At 50.1% G+C, this 20,749-nt stretch overlaps 1 protein-coding gene across 6 annotated transcripts in view; it reads left to right on the forward strand.

Moving 5' to 3' along the window:
• The window catches only part of ZBTB7C (zinc finger and BTB domain containing 7C), a 165,108-nt gene that overhangs the window by 86,108 nt on the left and 58,251 nt on the right, over positions 1-20,749 (forward strand). The window lies entirely within an intron of this gene.

The following is a 20,749-nucleotide window of genomic DNA, read 5'->3' on the forward strand; positions in this document are numbered from 1 at the left end:
GCTGGGTGGCATTTCAAGGTCCTCTCCAAGCCTGTTTTCTGCAGCTGTCAGGCAGGAGGTGCGGGCTTGAGTGTTTGCTTAGAGTTCTTGAATAGGAAGAAAGAAACATCTTGTTTTTAATCTGGTTCACATACACCAGAGCCAGCTCCTGAGTTGACATTGCTGAAACGAGTTATCTGTCATTGCACCAGGTGGGAGACTGGTTGGTATTGGCCAAACCCTTAGCAGAGCTGTGCTCTAAGTCCCCACGGGTCCCTATCCATCAGGGACCAAATCCCTGTGTCCCCCTGACCCCCAAACTGCACATGTGTTATGAATGCTGAGGAGCACATCGGTGCTGGGTTATCACAGAATGATTTGGGTTGAAAGGACCTTCCCAGCTGCCCCAGTGCCCCCCCTGCCATGAGCAGGGACATCTTCACCAGCTCAGGTTGCTCAGAGCCCCGTCCAGCCTGGCCTGGGATGTCTCCAGGGATGGTTCATCCACCACCTCTCTGGCCAACCTGGGACAGGCTCTCACCACCCTCAGGGCCAACAGTTTCTTCCTTATATCCGTTCTTGCACCTGTACTATAGCCCAGACTACGTGGACGTGCAGAAGCAGTTGTGGTGGGTGGTAGATCGTGGGGAGATGTGGATTGTAAGACTCACCTCAGCTCCTTACAGTAGATATGAGCTTAGATGAAGGGAGAAGGTGACACAGAGAAGTGTTTTCGGGAAGGACTCTTTTTTAGACATTTGAAAACCAGGTTGTTTGTTCCCAGTGATCATCCCTGCCTCCAAAACAGGTGCTTAATCAGTGTCCGGAGCACACAGCAAACCCCTCTCTTGCTCCCACACCTCCCACTCGCTCCCTGCTGCCTCTCTGCAATCAGCTAGAAAATAAGCTCCGCTTATCTCCCCAGGAGCAGCAACCCCTCTGCCTGGGAACAAGCCAACTGGAAGGGTGCGATCCCCAGCCTGGAGGTGTTGGAGCGTGTCCCTACTCCTTGGGGAACCCTCACGTCCATCTGCTCCCAAAATTCAGTAGAGACAGTGATAACCACGGGGACCAGCGTGTATCAGAAGCACCGGGTATTTTATAATGCTGCTTTTCCTGATTTACACAAGTGAAGGTTTGGTCCCTTGAGCTCCTGCAATCCTGGAGTGATCCAGCTTATTAAACATCCGTTTGCACTGTCCTTAGTGTTAAATAATTGGCTTCTCAGCATATTTGAGTTGGAGGGGATCTACTAATCCTGTGAACTATCCATCAGGCTCCATTATCATCTCGGCACTCCTGTGCCGGCTGCCTCACGTCTGCTCTGCCTGGGGTTTACAAATAGATTTTGTTTCTCTGGCAGTTTTGCTTCTTTTATTCTTTCTCTCTCTCTCAAAGGAGCAGTTTCAGGCTCCTTACAATTTGTGCAGATGCTGCTCTCGTCTGCGACAGCATCTTTCTGTTGACTCATGAGCGATGTGTCCCATCCTTGTCCTGGCTCCGCTTCTGCTGGAGTCCCCGAATGAAGCAGAAACCCTTGTTTGCCAGAGAGGAATAGAATCTTTATCTCAATTGAAAGAATTTCCCTTTCCAGCCTAAAAACTGATAAACCATCACATTGTTGGAGTTCCCTTATCGGTTTGTAGGATTTTTAGGACACAAAATAATGACCTGTCAAGTCCCCTGGGGCAGAGCAGCACCGAGCTGCTCACACGCAGGGCAAAAACCTCGTCTGCCAGGATGGTATTTTAATAAGGATGCTTCAGAGGACTCCTAAAAAGCCTCGTAAGCAGGTGGGTAACATGATAGCTGAGACTTTCTCATATTATTCTTGGTACCCAGTGCTGCCGCGGCTGCACCAGCGATAGGAGGGATGCTCAGCATCTCTGTAAATCAGGCTTGCGCTTGCCCTCCTGGGGTCTGCAGCATCCTGGATGAAGCGGACGGGGTGGGAAATCATGTCCCTGTGGATCAGGTTTGCTTTTTGAGCTAATCCGTCAGGAACCACACACATGGCGGAGCCAGGGGATGCAGTTGCACATGTGTTCCCCTCTTTACAGGCTCTGGAGCCGCTGCTGGATGTTTTGCCGATGTCAAGAGAGACGTATGTAGGTTTTGCTCGTGCAAAATCAGCTTATTCCTTTTTTATACAGGCTAAAAAATAGTTTTTTTGGTGAAACACTGGGGTTATCAAGACCTTGATCATATTTTCAGCTGACAGGTGGGATTGCAGGCAAGGGGGCTTATAAAAAAAGGGCCTGTCTGTGTTACAAACATCTCCCCAAATACTCTGAATGCTTCTTTTCTGACTCATCCTAGAGATATCTTTTGCTCTTAGGTTGTAAGACACACAAGGTAAATTCAGACAGCTTCAACCCATTTAGCTCTTCAGCCCTTATGTTGAATTTTACCCCTGCATTTAAAGATCGCCCTTTAAAAAAAATCTTTGCTACTTCTAACCTGTCAAGAGGAGATTGATAAGAGGAGGTGAACATCCTAAAATAGCAGCCTGGTAGTTTTTGTAGAAACATGTCAGTGCCATTGTCTAAAGGACAAAAACATTTAATTTTCCACTGAAATATGTTTGGTTTTGCAAGGATAAGTTTCACTTTACATCCTTGTCCTGGGTCTTGTGTATTATTGGGCAGGAGCCACCTCTAAGCTATCAAGCTTGTAGTGTAAACATAAAAAAAAGGTGAATTATTATGGAAAAAGAGCTATTAATTCTGGTTAAAACATAGAGGAGACAGATGCTGGATGGTGTAAAGTGACCCACCGAAGTCCACATACCTTCAGCAGAGGCAGAAACCGGGTTGTCTGAGATGTTTGCAGTGTCTTAAAAGCTACAAATTTTACTTCCATGGAAGATTTGACAGTGCTGCCGCGCATACAAGAAAAAACATCCCTGATTTCTGCGCCTCTGCCCTAATGTCATTACTTTCCCTCTTCTGCAGATCCGCATAATGACATTCATGGTCACACACACACATTAGAAACAACTTTATATAAAGAAAACGGATCTGGCTTCAGCCGGCTCTCGCCTCCTGCCGCCGTTACCTCCAGACCCCGGCTGGCACGGGGTGAAACGAAAAGGGGAGTTAATGCAGCGGGGTCGCTCCTCGCCACTGAATCGGTCAGAGCCAATTTCTGCAGCTTTTCAGCGGCCTGGCAGACCCCTGGGTAATATTTGCCTGAATAGAGCCCGTAAGTGTTTAAGCTGTATTGCTAGGAGGGGCTGTTTTATCCTCTGCATCTGAGATTTCCACCCATCAGACGTGAAGCGGGTCAAGACTCTCGTGCCATTGTGCGCGATTTCGCGAAGGGAACAGAACACGCTCGATAAAAGAGAGGACTTAAAAGAAATGCTGCTTTAGACCCGCAACTTTCAAGTCCCACAATGCATCAAAGACCCCTCGGATAGACTTTGAAAGGGGCAGAAAGCATTACCTAATGTTTGGAGGAAATGAATAATAAAGCATCCCAAGTGCCTGGAAACTAATTTAGGAGTGCACATTGTACTGTATCGCCTCTGCGGGATTCGCTCCCCAGAAGAGCTGCTCACAAAAGATTTTAAAATATATATATATTACATTTGGAGACCAACTTTTCTGCCTTGAAATACCCCCTTTTTTGTCACGTTTCCTGGTAAGAGTTACTTATGAAAAGATGAAATGCAGCCCGTGCTGCAAACACCGGGTCTCAAATGGAGCTCGGGAGCCCGTCAGGTTTCCCACTGTTCCCCTCCCCACTGCAGCCTTTTGTTCCTTCACATTGAAAGCTTGGTGGGATGCTGAGGCACTGCCTGCTCGTGGAGTTTAGTGATATCTTAGGAAAAAAAACAAAAAAACCCCAAACAAATCTAAAAGCTGTTTGTGTAGCCTTCGCTTTTGTTCCAGCAAAACCACCTTTGGGCAGAGTTGCGGCTGCCCTGTTGATGACTTGCTGCTCCAGGAGCCTGGTGTCACGCTGAAGGTACCGGTTCTGATTCTGGTGTCAACCAGGGATGCTGAAGGTGCTGTTTGGAGCTGGAGATGCTTCTTGCCATCATTTGGTTTGTTAGATGGAGTGTTTCCTCGTGAAGTGGTCTCCACAGCCAACAAGGCTCCTGTGGGACTTGGGAACTCCGAAGCTTGTATGGGCTCAACTTCTATCTTGTATCGTGAGCTGCAGTGTCAGGTCTAAGTGTGTCTGAGGGGACACTGAGGTGCTGGAGCGAGTGGAGAGAAGGGAACGGAGCTGGGGAAGGGGCTGGAGCACAAGTGTGATGGGAGCGGCTGAGGGACCTGGGGGGTTCAGCTGGAGAACAGGAGCTGAGGGGACACAGGGACACAAAGAAATGGCCTCAAGTTGCGCCAGGGCAGGTTGAGGTTGGATCTGGGGAACAATTTCTTCCCCAAAGGGCTGTGGGGCATTGGAACAGGCTGCCCAGGGCAGTGCTGGAGTCACCATCCCTGGAGGGTTGAACAGATGGAGATGAGGTTCTCAGGGACATGGGGCAGTGCCGGGGGTGGGGTAACAGTTGGACTTGATTGTGCCACTGTACTTGGCGCTGGCGAGGCCCCACCTTGAATCCTGTATTGCATTTTGTGCCCCTCCATCATAAGAAGGACATTGAGGTACTAGAGAGAGTGCAGAGGAGGTGACAAAGATGGTGAGGGGCTGGAGCACAAGTGTGATGGGAGCAGCTGAGGGAACTGGGGGGTTCAGCTGGAGAACAGGAGCTGAGGGGAGATCTTATCACTGTCTACAACTGCCTGAAAGGAGGTTGTAGCATGGAGGGTGTTGATCTCTTCTCCCAAGCAGCAAGTGACAGGACAAGAGGAAAGGGCCTCAAGTTGCACCAGGGAGGTTTGGATTTGATATTAGGAAAAAATTCTTCACGGAAAGTGTTGTCAGGCATTGGAACAGTCTGCCCAGGGCAGTGGTGGAGTCACCATCCCTGGAGGGGTTGAAAATACACACAGATGAACTTCTTAGGGACACCGGTTAGTGCTGGAGTTAGTTTATGGTTGGACTCAATGATCTTAAGGGTCTCTTCCAACCACAGTGATTCTATGACGTCCACCCCTTTGGATCTGGTGGGACTGGACTGATGGTTCTAGGAGCGTGGGATTCAGCAGATGGGAGCTTTTGCTCACTAGGACAACCTGCTCCAGACCAGGGTTCTCCTCTGAGAATCAGACCCTGTGGCATGCCAGGTGTCTCCAAATCCCGCAAAACAATGGGAGATCAGGACAGCTTGGCACCCATGAGCATGTTTTGCTGTCCTCCCCTCCCTGCTCGTCCCTGCTGCCCACACTTGTCTCATCAAGATCCATTTTTACCATCTGCAGAGACTGGTTAAATTTGAGCTCTCTCTTACCTGCTTCTCCCCCAGGCCACGATTAATTGAGGCCAGGAGGGCAGACAGGAGTGCTCAGGCAATATTTACATGAAGAAGGGGATGTTTATGGGTCACCAGGGCCAGACAGAGATGCGGATGATGGGCATTGAGGAGGCAGCAGATGTCCCACCAACCCCAGGTGTAATTAATACCTCAGCTTTATGTCCAAGTGAATTAAAACTGGCCTCCTCCTCATTAAGCCTGGGGTGCTGGGGCTGCTGTTTCAGTGGGACCTTCTGGGAGGGAGGATGGTAGATATTGGCGTGAGGGAGGATGTTTTTCAGTTATCAGTCTCTGCAAGTCTGGGGAATGGAGAGTTTTTAAGAAAAATGAGGTTTTCCCTCATCAGAGCTTAGTCCAGCAACCCTGCTAGGCTGGGCCTATTTATTTCAGTTATCAGAGAGGTGGTGGATGAACCGTCCCTGGAGACATCCCAGGCCAGGCTGGACGGGGCTCTGAGCAACCTGAGCTGGTGAAGATGTCCCTGCTCATGGCAGGGGTGGCACTGGGGGAGCTGGGAAGGTCCCTCCAACCCAAACCACTTGATTATTCTGTTTGCTATTTCTCTTCTGCATCCTTCATGATCAGGGTGTGCTCAGTCGCTGGCTCAAGTTGCTGATGGTCTCAGCCACAAAGCCCAGTTAGGAGATAAGGCACAAAGAGCGCTGTAAGGGAATGGCCCACCACCTTTTACCCTAACACTGGAGAGCCAAGTGACAGAAATCTGGCCTTTCTTGAGCACTGCAGCAATCAGAAATGAGGATAATTTCTCATGGAAAGTGGATTTGGCCGCACTGCAAGGGGAGGTTCATGCCCTGCCTTAACGATGCGTCAGCGTCCAGGGACTTCTTAAACCAGCGCTTGGGTTTTATGTTCTGTGTTACTTCTCTTTTAATTTTTATTGCTTCACTTTAATTTTTGACACGCTGCTGGAAGCACCTCGGTGGGCAGAGACAGCTCCGCTTGCACAAACTGTCACTTGTGGCTTGACCTACATTGAAGCGAGGGGCACAGAGGAGCCGGACGCGGGGTCAACAGCCCATTGGTGTGGTGACATCCCAGTGTGGGCCTGCCCGCTGCTGCACCTTGAGTAGCTGGTCTTACTGATCTGTGCCAATGCCGCGGTGCCAAGGGCAGTGTGGCCAAGAGGCCACCAGCATCCTGGCTGGTACCAGCACTGGTGTGGCCAGCAGGCCCAGGGTAGTGACCGTCCCTGTGCTGGGAGCTGGGGAGGCCAAACCGCGAATCCTGGGGGCAGTTTTGGGCGCCTCACACCAAGAAAGGCCTTGAGGTGCTGGAGCGAGTTGAGAGAAGGGAACGGAGCTGGGGAAGGGGCTGGAGCACAAGTGTGATGGGAGCGGCTGAGGGACCCTGGGGGTTCAGCTGGAGAACAGGAGCTGAGGGGACACAGGGACACAAAGAAACGGCCTCAAGTTGCACCAGGGGAGGTTGAGGTTGGATGTGGGGAACAATTTCTTCCCCAAAGGGCTGTGGGGCATTGGAACAGGCTGCCCAGGGCAGTGCTGGAGTCACCATCCCTGGAGGGGTTGAAAATGCACAGAGATGAGGTTCTCAGTGCCAGGGATTTGTGCCAGGGGTGGGGAAACAGTTGGACTTGATGATCTTGAGGGTCTTTTACAACCAAAATGATTCGAAAGGATTCTCTGTTTGCTTCTCTTCGGTGTGTGCCATTCTTGCTGTACTTGTGTTTCTGGTTTGCTCCCTGTTGCAGAGAGAAATAAAGTCTCCTCTAATGTCACCCTGATATATAAAGGTAGTAAAATGTGGAACACCATGAGGTTCCTCTGGGACACGTTAACAGTTCAGAAACACAAGGGGTCATCCATCTTCTCCTGAGCTGGAGCCCTAAAGCCCATTCCCCCCAGGTCTGCTGGTGGCTCTTGTCTCAGAATAGCTCTGGATAAGACGTAATGTCGGGGGAAGCAAAGGGAAGGGATTGATTTATCCTGACTGGGAAGGTGGTACTTTCCAAGCTGTATGGTGGTGGGGTGATTTCTGTTGAGGAGACAGTCGCGCTGGACCAGTTGGCACGTCGGTGTGAAGGGACACCTGCCCTGGGTGTCTCCTGGGGCTCACTCCACACCAGCTGGTAACCCATGTCATTTATTAATAGAAGAGGTTTTGCTCCTTGCTGCTCTGCGTTTCTGCACAGTGCCTGGGGACAAGACTCAACCCTGCCGGCATCAGGGGAGGTTTTCACCAACTTCAGCTGCCTCCATCCTCCCAGAAAGATGTCGCACAACCTCTCTGTAACCAATGATTCCTGGTGACAAGTGCACCTTCCGTGGTGACCTTTCCCACCGCTGAACGGAGGGAAGGGGACACCGGTGCCTTCCCAGGCAGCCCCAGAGCGGGGCTGTCAGAGCTGGGCAGCCAGAAATCCTCCCTGCAGCACCCACGAGACCCGAGTGCTGGTTCAAAAGGTTTCGAAGCCCTGTCAGCTCCTGTTTGGGCTGCCAGGCTGAAGGGAGATCCTGCCAAGAAGGTCACAGGATGAAGCGGGATGAATTTGAAGTGGTTGTAGTTTGAAATAGACTTTCAGGTTTGTCAGCTCCGTCAGAATTTAACTCGTGTCAGAGCAGCCAAGAGCTTAGGGTACGTTGGCAACCAGCCAGCCAGGGATGGGTGGCCTTGCAGGTGACATAGCTGGGTCCTGGGCTTTCTTTAGCAAGGTTATGCTCCAGTTTATCGGCAGCAAGGGAGAAAGTGCAGGTGGTCCAGTGAAAAGAAGCAACAAGGACATCAGCCACAGTGTTGAGTTTGCCATGGTGTGTGCTGAGGTCCCTCTGGCTCTAGCACAGTGGTAGGGATTGTAGAATCAGAGAATGGTTTGGGCTAAAGGGCCCTTCCCAGCTCCCCCAGTGCCCCCCCTGCCATGAGCAGGGACATCTTCACCAGCTCAGGTTGCTCAGAGCCCCGTCCAGCCTGGCCTGGGATGTCTCCAGGGATGGTTCATCCACCACCTCTCTGCCCAACCTGGGACAGGCTCTCACCACCCTCAGGGCCAACAATTTCTTCCTCATGTCCAGCCTGAATCTCCCTCCTTTAGTTTAAAACCATCACCCCTTGTTCTATCGCAACAGGCCCTGCTCAAAAGCCTGTCGGTCCATCCATCCATCCATCATAGAATCACTCCGTTTGGAAAAGACCCTCAAGATCGTGAAGTCCAACTATAACATAAATGTAGCACTAAACTGTGTCCCTAAGGACCTCATCTATTCAGCTTTTAAGCCACTCCAGGGCTGGTGACTCCAGCACTGCCCTGGGCAGCCTGTTCCAATGCCCCACAGCCCTTTGGGGAAGAAATTGTTCCCCAGATCCAACCTCAACCTCCCCTGGCGCAACTTGAGGCCGTTTCTGTGTGTCCCTGTGTCCCCTCAGCTCCTGTTCTCCAGCTGAACCCCCCAGGTCCCTCAGCCGCTCCCATCACACTTGTGCTCCAGCCCCTTCCCCAGCTCCGTTCCCTTCTCTCAACTCGCTCCAGCACCTCAGGGGCTTTCCATCCATCCATCCATCCATCCATCCATCCATCCATCCATCCATCCATCTCAGATAGTTTCCAGACAGTGTCCATCCTTCCCTGTGCATGTGGGTACATCCCTTTCCCCTCTTCTCTACAGATACGACATTTCCTCATGTCAGTGGCAGAACCTCCGTTGAGTGAAGCTTGCTGTGCTTGTCTTCTGCCAGCATTTCATTTTATGGTTGGACTCAATGATCTTGAGTGTCTCTTCCAACCAAAATTGTTCTACGATTTAATACATAACCAGCTCACGACTACTGTTGCTCCAGGTTTCTTCAACAAAACACTTTGTAAAGAAAACTAAACTACCAAAAGCAGCAGAGCTTGTCAAAAAAGAGAAAAAAAAAAGGGGCTGGCGGGAATGTTTCTTTTTATGGCTCCAACCAGCCAAAAGCCCAATTTATTCTAGTGAAGCAGAGACAATTGAACAATCTCCCTTTTGTTTTTCGGTTCACAGATATTGTTGTATTCACACCTGAAATATTTTACGGAAAATTCAGCATAATTTTTTCCCCTTTTACCCAAGGAACCGGTAGATTCTAAGTGGCTTCATCCTTTCTGGTTCTTCAAGGACTAATTACTGGTAGCACCAGTGGGTGGGAACTGCAACCTGCATTTCATCGCCAACCACACATCCCATCCGTCAGTGGGAGCCGAACAGTTCTCCCTCTGCTAACAAAATTATTTATTTTGACCTGTCATTAAGGATATTCATGCAGCGGGGTGAAAGGTGGGAATGATCTATGCTTTGTGAGTTTTACAAGCCCATTTTGTATTTGTCTCAGCGGCAGAGGAGCGGTGAAGAGCTCTGTGCTGGCGCCTGTTATGATAAGTGAGTTTTGGAAGAGGTTTTCTGTCTGATAGTCCATCTAAAACTGTGGGGAAATGCCATTCGAAAGGCTGTTAAAACACAATTGCTCGCTGATTTACACAGTCGAGGAGTGCCTCTTTAGCAGGAGATGTATGCCGAATAAAAGCTGTTCAAGTGGTGCTTTTAATAAATAGATAATGGAACGGCTTTTTATCTCCTGCTTTAATCCGTTATGTGAGCATACCCCTCTGATGGAGTTTGAGATAGCAGAAACCTAAAGTCAAACCGCTTTCTTTGTGTGTCTCTGAAGCCAAACTGCACGCTGGTGACAGGCACTGGGTTCATGGTGCTTGTGAGATGGGAGTTTTTTTGCCATTGAGCGGTGATGGGTGAGCTTAGTGGGGTCCTGCTGGGCTGGTGTGCAGGTCACTGGTCACAGAGTCATAGAATAGCTCAGGTTGGAAGGGACTCAGAAGGATCACAGAATCCCAGAATGTCAGGGGTTGAAGGGCCCTGGCAAGCTCATCCAGTGCAATCCCCCCATGGAGCAGGAACACCCAGATGAGGTTACACAGGAAGGTGTCCAGGCGGGTTGGAATGTCTGCACAGAAGGAGACTCCACAACCCCCTGGGCAGCCTGGGCCAGGCTCTGCCACCCTCACCAGGAACAAGTTTCTTCTCATATTTAAGTGGAACCTTTTTTGTTCCAGTTTGTACCCATTGCCCCTTGTCCTATCATTGGTTGTCACTGAGAAGAGCCTGGCTCCATCCTCCTGACACTCACCCTTTAGATATCTGTAAACATGAATGAGTCCCCCCTCAGTGTCCTCTTGTCCAGCTCCAGAGCCCCAGCTCCCTCAGCCTTTCCTCACGCGGGAGATGCTCCACTCCCTTCAGCATCTTGGCGGCTGCGCTGGACTCTCTCCAGCAGTTCCCTGTCCTGCTGGAACTGAGGGGCCACAACTGGACACAAGATTCCAGGTGTGGTCTCCCCAGGGCAGAGCAGAGGGGCAGGAGAACCTCTTGGACCTACTGACCACCCCCTTCTAACCCACCCCAGGTACCATTGGCTTCCTGGCCACAAGGGCCCAGTGCTGGCTCATGGTCACCCTGCTGTGGATCATCGAGTCCAACTCTGAGCTGGGTGAAGATATCCCTGCTCATTGCAGGCGTTGGACTACATGAGCTTTAAAGGTCCCTTGCAACGTGAGCCATTCTATGGTTCTATGACCATACGCTCAGTGCTTCACATCCCCAGCACCATTTTGGGTCTCTTCTCGCCCTCAGTTCCCATTGGTTTGGGTGGGAAGGGTGCAGAGCCGTGGGGGAGGAGTTTGATCTGTTGGAAGTTCCATTCCAAGCCCTTGGACTTCTCTGGAGGCTCCAGGTTGCAGGGGCCAAGTGCTGTGGAGCCCAAGGAACAGTTGGCCGCCAGGTTAGGAAAGAAACAGGACACTCTGGGAGGCAGGAAAAAGGTCATTTATCCTGTCACCGCTCATCCTTGCTAATTCATTGTTTCCGTTGAAAACCCGACACTTAGCTGCTTCATGAATGAACCTACTGTTTGTGCCTCCAAAAACAACTTGGTCTGATGAAAAATAGGAGCCGCTTTCACCTCCTGTCTGGTCTGCTGTGCTTTCCCCCCACACCCTGCCTTGTTTTCTTCCACTTGCATCCATTGTGCCCGGGTGGCAGTCCGGGTTGTCCCCATGGAGTGTGGCTGGAATCATAAAATCATTGAATGGTTTGGGTTGAAGGGATAGAATCATAGAATCAAAGAATGCTTTGGGTTGGAAGGGACCTTCCCAGCTCCTCCAGTGCCACCCCTGCCATGAGCAGGGACATCTTCACCAGCTCAGGTTGCTCAGAGCCCCGTCCAGCCTGGCCTGGGATGTCTCCAGGGATGGTTCATCCACCACCTCTCTGCCTAACCTGGGACAGGCTCTCACCACCCTCAGGAACAACATTTTCACCCTGGGGGTTGCTCCATGAGCACAGAGGACCCCTCATTGGGTGAGGTTTGCTGGGCTGGGACCACAGGGGCTCTCACAAGCCAAAGAGGGATGGGAAAGCTTGATGGAGAGGTTTGAAGAGGGACAAGCAGCTCAGTTGCACGTCAGGAGGGATGTCAAGGAAGAAGGATGGGTGGGGAGATCCAGATCGACCTGGGAGGCTTTGGGTGGGGAACAGTGGGGCTGGAAGGTCACCTGGCTGCCGCGATGGGACCTTCCTCCAGTGCTGGCTGGGGGTGTGGAAGGACAGATGGAGCAGAGGAGTGATCTGGGCTGAGCTGTAGCTGGTCTCCTAATGCAGTTTAGCAGCTGGGATTGACGAGAGCTGGCACCATGTCAATCGTGAGCTCTCCCCAGACCATCTGTGAGTGAAGGGCAATGAGAACAATTACCAGCCAGAGGAAAAAAGCACTGAGAGAGAGGCTGGAAAAAGCTGGGGGGAGGCACAGAGCCAAGCAGAGGCAGAGAAAAGGGGACAGTAGCATCTCGAACCTACTGAGAAACTACGTTGGATGTTTTCGATCTCTATATCTCATAACACAAGGTCTGTTTAAGGAAGCAGCTGTATCCATGAGAAAAGTCTCTCCCATCGGGTTGGGTCTGCAAAATTCGCTGCTGCAGGATGTCTCCAAAGCCAGGAACTTAACACTCAAGTAAGGCTTGGAAGTCATTTGGGAACGGCAAAGAAAACAAGGGATACAAATGAGCAGGATGACATGAGGTTTGGAAGGGGCGTTCGACCTCTTTATTCAGGGTTTAGAACAACATCGAGCTCATTGGGGTTGAGAAAACACCTTCCTGGGTTTTGGTGCATCAACCTACTGGTGTTGGGTTCTTGAGGGCAATTGGTGGACCCTGGATTTGATGTAAAACCGTCATTGCCAGGTTGCTTGGGCTTTTCAGATCATTGCTGGCCTTGTCCACAAAGCTTTCCTCCCGGGAATCCAGCCAGCGGGGAGAGGAGCAGCTTTGAAGCTCTTCCCAGAGTAGGGAAGAAACCAAGAAAAGAGTAGATATTTCCTAAGAGTAATCTGGCTGGTCCATTTGGTGCTCCCAAAAAGGCTGGTGAGATGGCAGAGCACCGAGGGAGGCTGTAAAAGAGGCAAGTGGAGAAATTCAAAGCAGAAGGTGATTAAAAACTCCAAGTAAAATAGCAGCAGGGCTGGTCTCAAGGGAGGGAGAAAGTCTGGCAGGGCGCCATCGGGAAGGAAAGCAAAGGGAGGCTGGAAATTAAAACAGGGCAGTAAAGAAGGTCAAGCATATCTCCAAGGCTTTGGGAACTAGGAGTAATGCTAACTCTGAGTTGCAGCAACTGCTGCTCCAGGGAAGGAGGATGATACATAAATAAACTGGTCTATCGAACCTGTGATGTTAGTTTTCCCAGTCTGAAGGCAAGAGCTGTGTTTGAGCCTGGCTAGGCTGGTATTAACAAGATTTTCTGAGTTCTCGCCTTTTTTTTAAGCCAGCCTTCATTTTGGATAGTCCTGCTTATCATCTCTCCCTCTCTATAAACGTGAAATGAAGGGTGGAGTGGAGGTGCTGCTTTTCCAGGCTCTCACTTAGTCGTTTGGTACCTCGTTTCTCCTACAGCCTGGGAGCGCTGGGGTGGGAGCAGAAGGTGTCCGAAGGTATTAGATAGTGGAGATGAGGTGCTTAGGGACATGGCTTAGTGACAGTGTTGGGTTAATGGTTGGACTCGATGATCCGGAGGTTTTAGCCATTGTTGCTCTATCCTTCAGCCAGGACAACGCCAGCTCCAGCACTTGCAATGAGGGGGTGTCATGATGAGGTGTCACCCAGCGGGCCATCATGCTGTCCCCATCACGAGCTGGAGCACATACTGTCTTCAGGGTGGTGGCGGAATATGCATCTGATGGGGTTCAGAGGCAGGAGAGGGAAGATACTGCCCCAGCTTTCAGTTCTCCCTCCTGAACAGCGTTTTCTCACAAACCTTCTAGCCCAAGTAGCCTCCAAGAGTTGGTTGAATACGTGTGAGTTGGATATTAGGAAAAAATTTTGGATATTAGAAGAAAATTATTCCCAGAAGGGGCTGTCAGACATTGGAACAGGCTGCCCAGGGCAGTGGTAGAGTCACTGTCCTTGGAGGGATTTAAAAGGCATTTAGATGAGGTTCTTATTGACATGGTTTAGTGCTAGAGTTAGGTCATGGTTGGACTCAATGATCCTGAGTGTCTTTTCAAACTGAAATGATTTTGTGATTCTATGAGTTGGTGTTTGAAAGGGCTTGGAAGTGCCCTCAGGTTGGGGTTGTGCCTTGTGGGGGGCAGTTCTCGTCCATGCAGGTCTGCTATGGGATCAGAGCCCCACTCAGCTTCTCCAGGAACACACCATGGCCGGGACCACCACCTTCACCTGGAGCAGCCCATCACAGAATAGAATCATAGAGTCATTTTGGTTGGAGGAGACCTTCAAGATCATAAAGTCCAACCATTAACCCAACACTGGCATTAAACCATGTCCCTAAGAACTTAATCTCTGTGTATTTCCAACCCCTCCAGGGATGGTGACTCCACCACTGTCCTGGGCAGCCTGTTCCAATGCCCCACAGCCCTTTGGGGAAGAAATTGTTCCCCACATCCAACCTCAACCTCCCCTGGCGCAACTTGAGGCCGTTTCTTTGTGTCCCTGTCTCCCCTCAGCTCCTGTTCTCCAGCTGAACCCCCCAGGTCCCTCAGCCGCTCCCATCACACTTGTGCTCCAGCCCCTTCCCCAGCTCTGTTCCCTTCTTTCCACTCACTCCAGCACCTCAAGGCCTTTTCTTGGCGTGAGGGACCCAAAACTGAACATTTGGGTGCAGGATGTATCTTCCAGCTACCATGACCAAGCCACCCCACCACCACCAACGTGGTGGGTACGTGGTCTGAGCTGCCACCTCTTCCATGACAAGTTGAGCATGATCCAAGTGGAGAAGCTCTTAGCGAATCCAAGTGCTGCAAAACAGCTTTTCAATGTAGAGCACATCTGTGGTGATGACCCTCCCCAAAACGAATTCTTTTCATTTATTATGTCTTGACCTAAAGACCTGGCCTGGCATGAGAAGATCAGGTGGAAATCATGGTGCTCCCCCACTTCTGTTAACCTCCTGATTGCCTTTTTGTTTTTGTTTCTTCGCTGACTTTCTCTGTTCCCATTGTCTCGTGATGGGGGAGTGTCTTTAAATAAGCAGGTTTGGGAATGGCAAGGCTGTGGAGATAAGAGCCGTCTCCTGCACACAGAGATTCATTACCTGCTCCCACCTAAGCCAGAAGAAAAGCAAGCTGGCTTTTCTTTTCCTTCTTGTTAATAAACAAATGCAACACCGGGATTTAAAAAAAAAAAACAGACAACAAATTAAACAGAGAGGGACTTGAGAAAGTGTGGAGGCTACAAACTAGTGCGGGAGCAAAAAGGAGATTATTTAGGAGAACAAACTGGAATGCCATTATACAAAGTGTCACCGACTCATTTTCGTTTCACTGAGTCCAGCCTGGGGTTTGGCTGCACATGATAAATGTGTCCCTACTCCTCTTTCTCCTTCTTTTCTTTGTTTGTTTGATGTGGGAGGGGAAAATATGCAATTACAATTTCAACCTGTTGAAAAATCCAGTCCCGCTGGGGCAGTCAGAGCCAAATCTTGGGGGAGTACTTGGGGGGACAGGGACGCTCCTCACCTGCCAGGATTTGGGGTGCAACCAGAACCTCCTGGGACCAAATCCTGCCCCTCCTCGGGGAGAAATCTGATTCAGCAGCAGGATTTTGCTTGTCTCCCTAAATGTGGAATGTCTGGACTGCAGCCATCTGCTTAAAACTGGGCACCTGGGTGAGTCTTCAGGGTCCCCGTTTCTGAATTTAGGAGGGTGCTGCAATGGGGTGCCCGGACCAACCCCAATCCAGGTGCCAACCCACCCGATGTGCTGGCAGAGTAAGGCTTTGAAGACAAGAAACCTTTGTCCGCTGTGGTTATTCAGTTTTATTTCTTTTTCTTTTCCCTGCTCTCTTCTAAATAATTTGCTCTGGCTGCGCCTTCTCAGGCTCGGCTGCAGAGGTGGGGGGATGTTCTGCTTCGTTAAGCGTTAATTGCAGCCGAGGACAAAACGCGCAGGCTGAGCAGGGGTTGGGGTGGGGGCGAGGAGGAAGGTGGGAGTGGAAGTAATAATGTATTTTTTGGAGGGATGGAGGCCCTGCGGCTGCGTTACCCTCCTCGCCCCAGATGCAGAGAGGGGAGGAAGAGGAGGTGGGAGGCAGGGCAGGCAGCACAGGGTGTTCCCTGGCACGGCTCTCACCCACCCAGGACTTTGTGCAAAGCACGAATATTTAAAGTCATACAGAGGAGCAATGCTGTGGCGATCCTGCCTCCCCTTTAGTTCAGGGATGCAGGAGCAAAGTGCTCAAGGGATTTGGGTGCTGCCACTTCCATAGGAACACAGAATCATAGAATGGTTTGGGTTGAAGGGACATTCCCAGCTCCCCCAGTGCCCCCCCTGCCATGAGCAGGGGCGTCTTCACCAGCTCAGGTTGCTCAGAGCCCCGTCCAGCCTGGCCTGGGATGTCTCCAGGGATGGTTCATCCACCACCTCTCTGGCCAACCTGGGACAGGCTCTCACCACAGAATCACAGAATCCCAGAATGACAGGGGTTGGAAGGGACCTGGCAAGCTCATCCAGTGCAATCCCCCCATGGAGCAGGAACACCCAGATGAGGTTACACAGGAAGGTGTCCAGGACGGGGCTCTGAGCAACCTGAGCTGGTGAAGATGTCCCTGCTCATGGCAGGGGTGGCACTGGGGGAGCTGGGAAGGTCCCTTCCAACCCAAACTATTCTATGATTCTATGATGCCTCAGAAATAAGTGGTACTTGTTCAGGGAGAAAAGAAATTGTGGTGCGGGTAGGATGCTAAGGATAGTGTAAGTGTTCCTGGTGTAACAGGGATGCAGTGGAGCTGCTACATGTAGTATCATTTAAGCGTTTCTATTTTCTCTTTCTAAAACCCTTTTCTTTCAGCAGCTAGTGTTCTGGTTTTGGAGCAGACAAGACCTTGGTGTCCTGGTCTGCGGGGCTGCCCGCAGGGATGCTCGCTCCCTTCGAGGTGTCGCTGAGATGTTCGCCCGTGCATTAAGTGTTGTGTTTTCCCAAGGGGCAGCTCGAACTCAGGGATAGAAAAGGCCAGATGGAAATATTCCTGTTAGCAGAAAAGCTGGACCGAGCTTTCTATTGATTTGTTCGGGGTCACAAAGCTCAGCGTCAGAATTAAGCCCTGTGAAGAGCACTGGAGAGGCTGGTTTGGGTCATTTGTCCTCTCTCGGCAGTGGCCAACCCCAGGTGCTGCAGGATGGAGTCACTCATCCCAGGCTTCATTTTACCTCCTGATACCCACATCAGAGACTTTTCCTTGGAGATTTTGGGGTGTGCATAACATCCAGCCCTCTGCCTTCCTGCCGGACCGGGCGTCCACATCTCTCTGAAGGGACACGGTCCCCACCACCACCTGCCACAGTGTCACCTCCCAGTTTGTGCATCGATTTTGAGCATCCCACCTCTGCTTTGCCACTGACCATCCCCTTCTTCCCACCCTCTGAAGTGATGACCCCAACCAGATGCTTGGCTGCCATCATCTCCGCTTTGCTCCGATGGCTTGGCCTCTCCTGTTTGTGTAGTTATCACCAACCGTGTTCTATTTGCTTTCAGATAAGAAAACGCTGGATATCGGGACTGGGATTGAACCTTTTGAAATCCCCCTGGAAACAGTCCGATTCCCCCTGACAGCTATTTGTTGCCATCAGCTCCAAAATCCCTGCACACGTGGTTTGTTCTTACAATACAGCGCTCGTTTTTTAATCAACACGTTATGTCGTAGCAAATCAACCGCTGTCCAAAAGCCCGTGTATATTATCTCTAGGCAATTATCTTTATTAACCAAAATTGTAATCTCCTCCAAGAACAAAATCAGCTTTTGTTTGACGTGACGTGTTTGCTGCAGAACCTCTCTGATGAGCATTAACTGTATTCCCGTCCTTTAATTCCTCTTCTGGTTGATTCTCCGGAGGGTTCCTATTATTTTACCCATGATTGATGGCGGACAAGCCAACCTGTTCATCAGCCCCTTTTGCAGATCGGCGCAGCATTTTCATGCGTCCAGCGGTCTGGATCTTGCCCGGCATTCCAAGATTTATTAAAAATTAACATCAGCGGGCCGGCGAGCTTCTCAGCCAGCTGTTGGAAGGCTCTTGGGAGCAAGTTATCCAAGCCTGCTGATTTAAAATTGTTTATCGCTAGTAGATGCTGTTTAACAACCTCCTTGGTTACTAATGGACTGGAAAGCACTTCATCCTCCTCGCGCGATCCGAGCGCCTTGTCCTGCTTCTTTCCAAACGCGGAGCAGGAATATTGATTGAATGCTTCTTGCCTTTTCTGCATCATTACTTTTTCTCCCCATCTGAGGCTGCTCTACTGATTTATACTGAGGCATTAGGATATTTCCAGGATTATTTGCTGTCCCTTTCCATAGGCAGCCAAACATCTTGTTGGCTTTGCGGCCATGCACAGAGCAGAGGTCTCCAATGTGCTGTCCCCAATGCTGGCGGGTTGACACAGTTCAGGACCCTGGAAGGTGCCCGAGGAGCAGAAATTCCTCTGCATCTCTTTGCATTTATTAAGGAGGGATTATTTAATTGCTCTGCTGTTGCCCATCTGTTTGGGTTGCCGAGCCACTGGGCCACCTCCAAGAGCTCTAAAGCCACCAGGCGCCTCCCAGCCCTTCCACAAAGGATGAGATTTACCCCCAAAACCTTCAGATTTTTTTAAGTCATTACATCCTATGTCTTAATATTTCTTTCTCTGTGTGTCAACACACCAATTTTAGGTTGCTTATCCATGGATGGACAAGCCCTCATCTCTCTTTAGCTGTTTATGACTGCTTGCGAGACAGCCATGTAGAAGAGATGTAGAAGATGTAGCTGCTATTTCTTTCTCCCATCTTTGCCCTTTGCTCCATTTCTCTAGCTCCCTCCTGCCCAGGGTTTCTTAAATAATAACCCACGTTAGTCAGATAATCTTCATTTGCTGTTTCTCTCACACCTTCTGTGAGATGAGGATGAGTTTCCCACACACCTTTTTTTCCCACTATGAGTCTAATTTCATGCTCTTGGAAGGACAATCCAGTTGCACTTGGTGGGCTTGACCTAGGAAATCATGGTTGGGTTTAGTGTTTGTTTGGGTTTTTCTTTTCCCTGGGTCATCTGTATTTTGCATTTTTCTTGGTTGAATGGAGAAAACTGGGGTCTGGCGGTGAAGTCGGGGGGTATGGAGGGTGGACATGGATAGCAGGCACATTTTGTTGCCCCAAGTTTTTAATACTGAGACTGATAAAGTGCTCGAAACACCTGCCAAGGGTCAGGGTAAGGCTCCTCTGATCTGAAATCTTTCAGCCAAGATTGCCTCTGCTTCTAAGTGCTGGAGGGCAGGCAGAAATTACCGGGTGAAGTACTTTGTTTTGTATGAAGCTGGAGGGCATAATACACAATCATAGCGGTCCCTGTTACTTGAAAATACCGGCATGAAATAACTTTGTTTTTTATCCTCGATTTCCTATCAAGTGCGGTCTGAAATCCGTGCATAGAGGTAGCACGGATGTTAAAATCTTGAGTAACGGAGTGAAAATCAGGTGAAATAGGCAAAGGAATCACAGAATCCCAGAATGTCAGGGGTTGGAAGGGACCTGGAAAGCTCATCCAGTGCAATCCCCCCATGGAGCAGGAACACCCAGATGAGGTTACACAGGAAGGTGTCCAGGCGGGTTGGAATGTCTGCAGAGAAGGAGACTCCACAACCCCCCTGGGCAGCCTGGGCCAGGCTCTGCCACCCTCACCAGGAACAAGTTTCTTCTCAAATTTAAGTGGAACCTCTTGTGTTCCAGTTTGCACCCATTGCCCCTTGTCCTGTCACTGGTTGTCACTGAGAAGAGCCTGGCTCCATCCTCCTGACACTCACCCTTTAGATATATTGATCACCATGAATGAGGTCACCCCTCAGTCTCCTCTTGTCCAGCTCCAGAGCCCCAGCTCCCTCAGCCTTTCCTCATAAGGAAAAATGTCCTACAGTAAAGTTTGGGACAACAGGGGATGAGGATGCTCGGGCGGCAAAGATGCAAGACCTGAAGGAAAATACTCTTGCACCCAATAAAAGGCGTTTGATCAGTTGTGTTCGATATCACATGGAGCTCAGGTCCTCCCTCCCGAGCGCAGCCTGAAAGCAGAGGAAATAAAAAGCTTGGCTTTTGCTAAGCAAAAGAATGACCCACAATGTCATTTTTATATGTTTTTTTTCCTGCGGGAAGAACGGCTGGATTCAGTGTTTTCCTTTCTCGCTGCAATGCTTTGCTGTTCGGCTGGGCAGGCTGGCCAGCAGATAATGAATCTGCCGAATTGTGGTTATTGATATAGCCGAGATCATTATACCTCAGGGTCTTATGAGCTTTCCCATCTAAAGGGGCATTTTTCTGAAGGTTGCGGTCGTGACATAAACAGCCTCATTTCATATGAAATCTCAGCCGGCAGAGTCCTCAACCTGGGAGTATTTTTAAAATACGTTATCAGGAAGGTAAATCAGGTCAACCGCATTTATTTTTTTCAGCGAGGAGAAGTAAAATGGTTCATTTGCCTCTCACTATTAATGCGATATTCTGCAAGGAGCTGCGGCCTGATCCACAGCTTTGGAAGGCAAATGAGATCTTTTCTCTTTTTCCACCCACATCAGGGACCTTCTGCTCAATTTCTTATTCCTGGGTAACTTTCTGGATTGTGGAAATGAAAACGAGCGGTCTGGGCAGAGGGTTATGAGCACCCAGAGGCTGGTTGCTGGTTGTGATGGACAATTTGCACCAGTGGAGGTTTAGATTGGATATTAGGAAAAGATTATTCCCAGAAAGAGCTGTCGGGCACTGGAACAGGCTGCCCAGGGCAGTGGTGGAGTCACTATCCCTGGAGGGGTTGAAAATGCATTTAGACGAGGTTCTTAGGGACATG

This window comes from Columba livia, chromosome Z (genome assembly GCF_036013475.1).
Source record: "Columba livia isolate bColLiv1 breed racing homer chromosome Z, bColLiv1.pat.W.v2, whole genome shotgun sequence".
Taxonomy (NCBI): Eukaryota; Metazoa; Chordata; class Aves; order Columbiformes; family Columbidae; genus Columba; species Columba livia.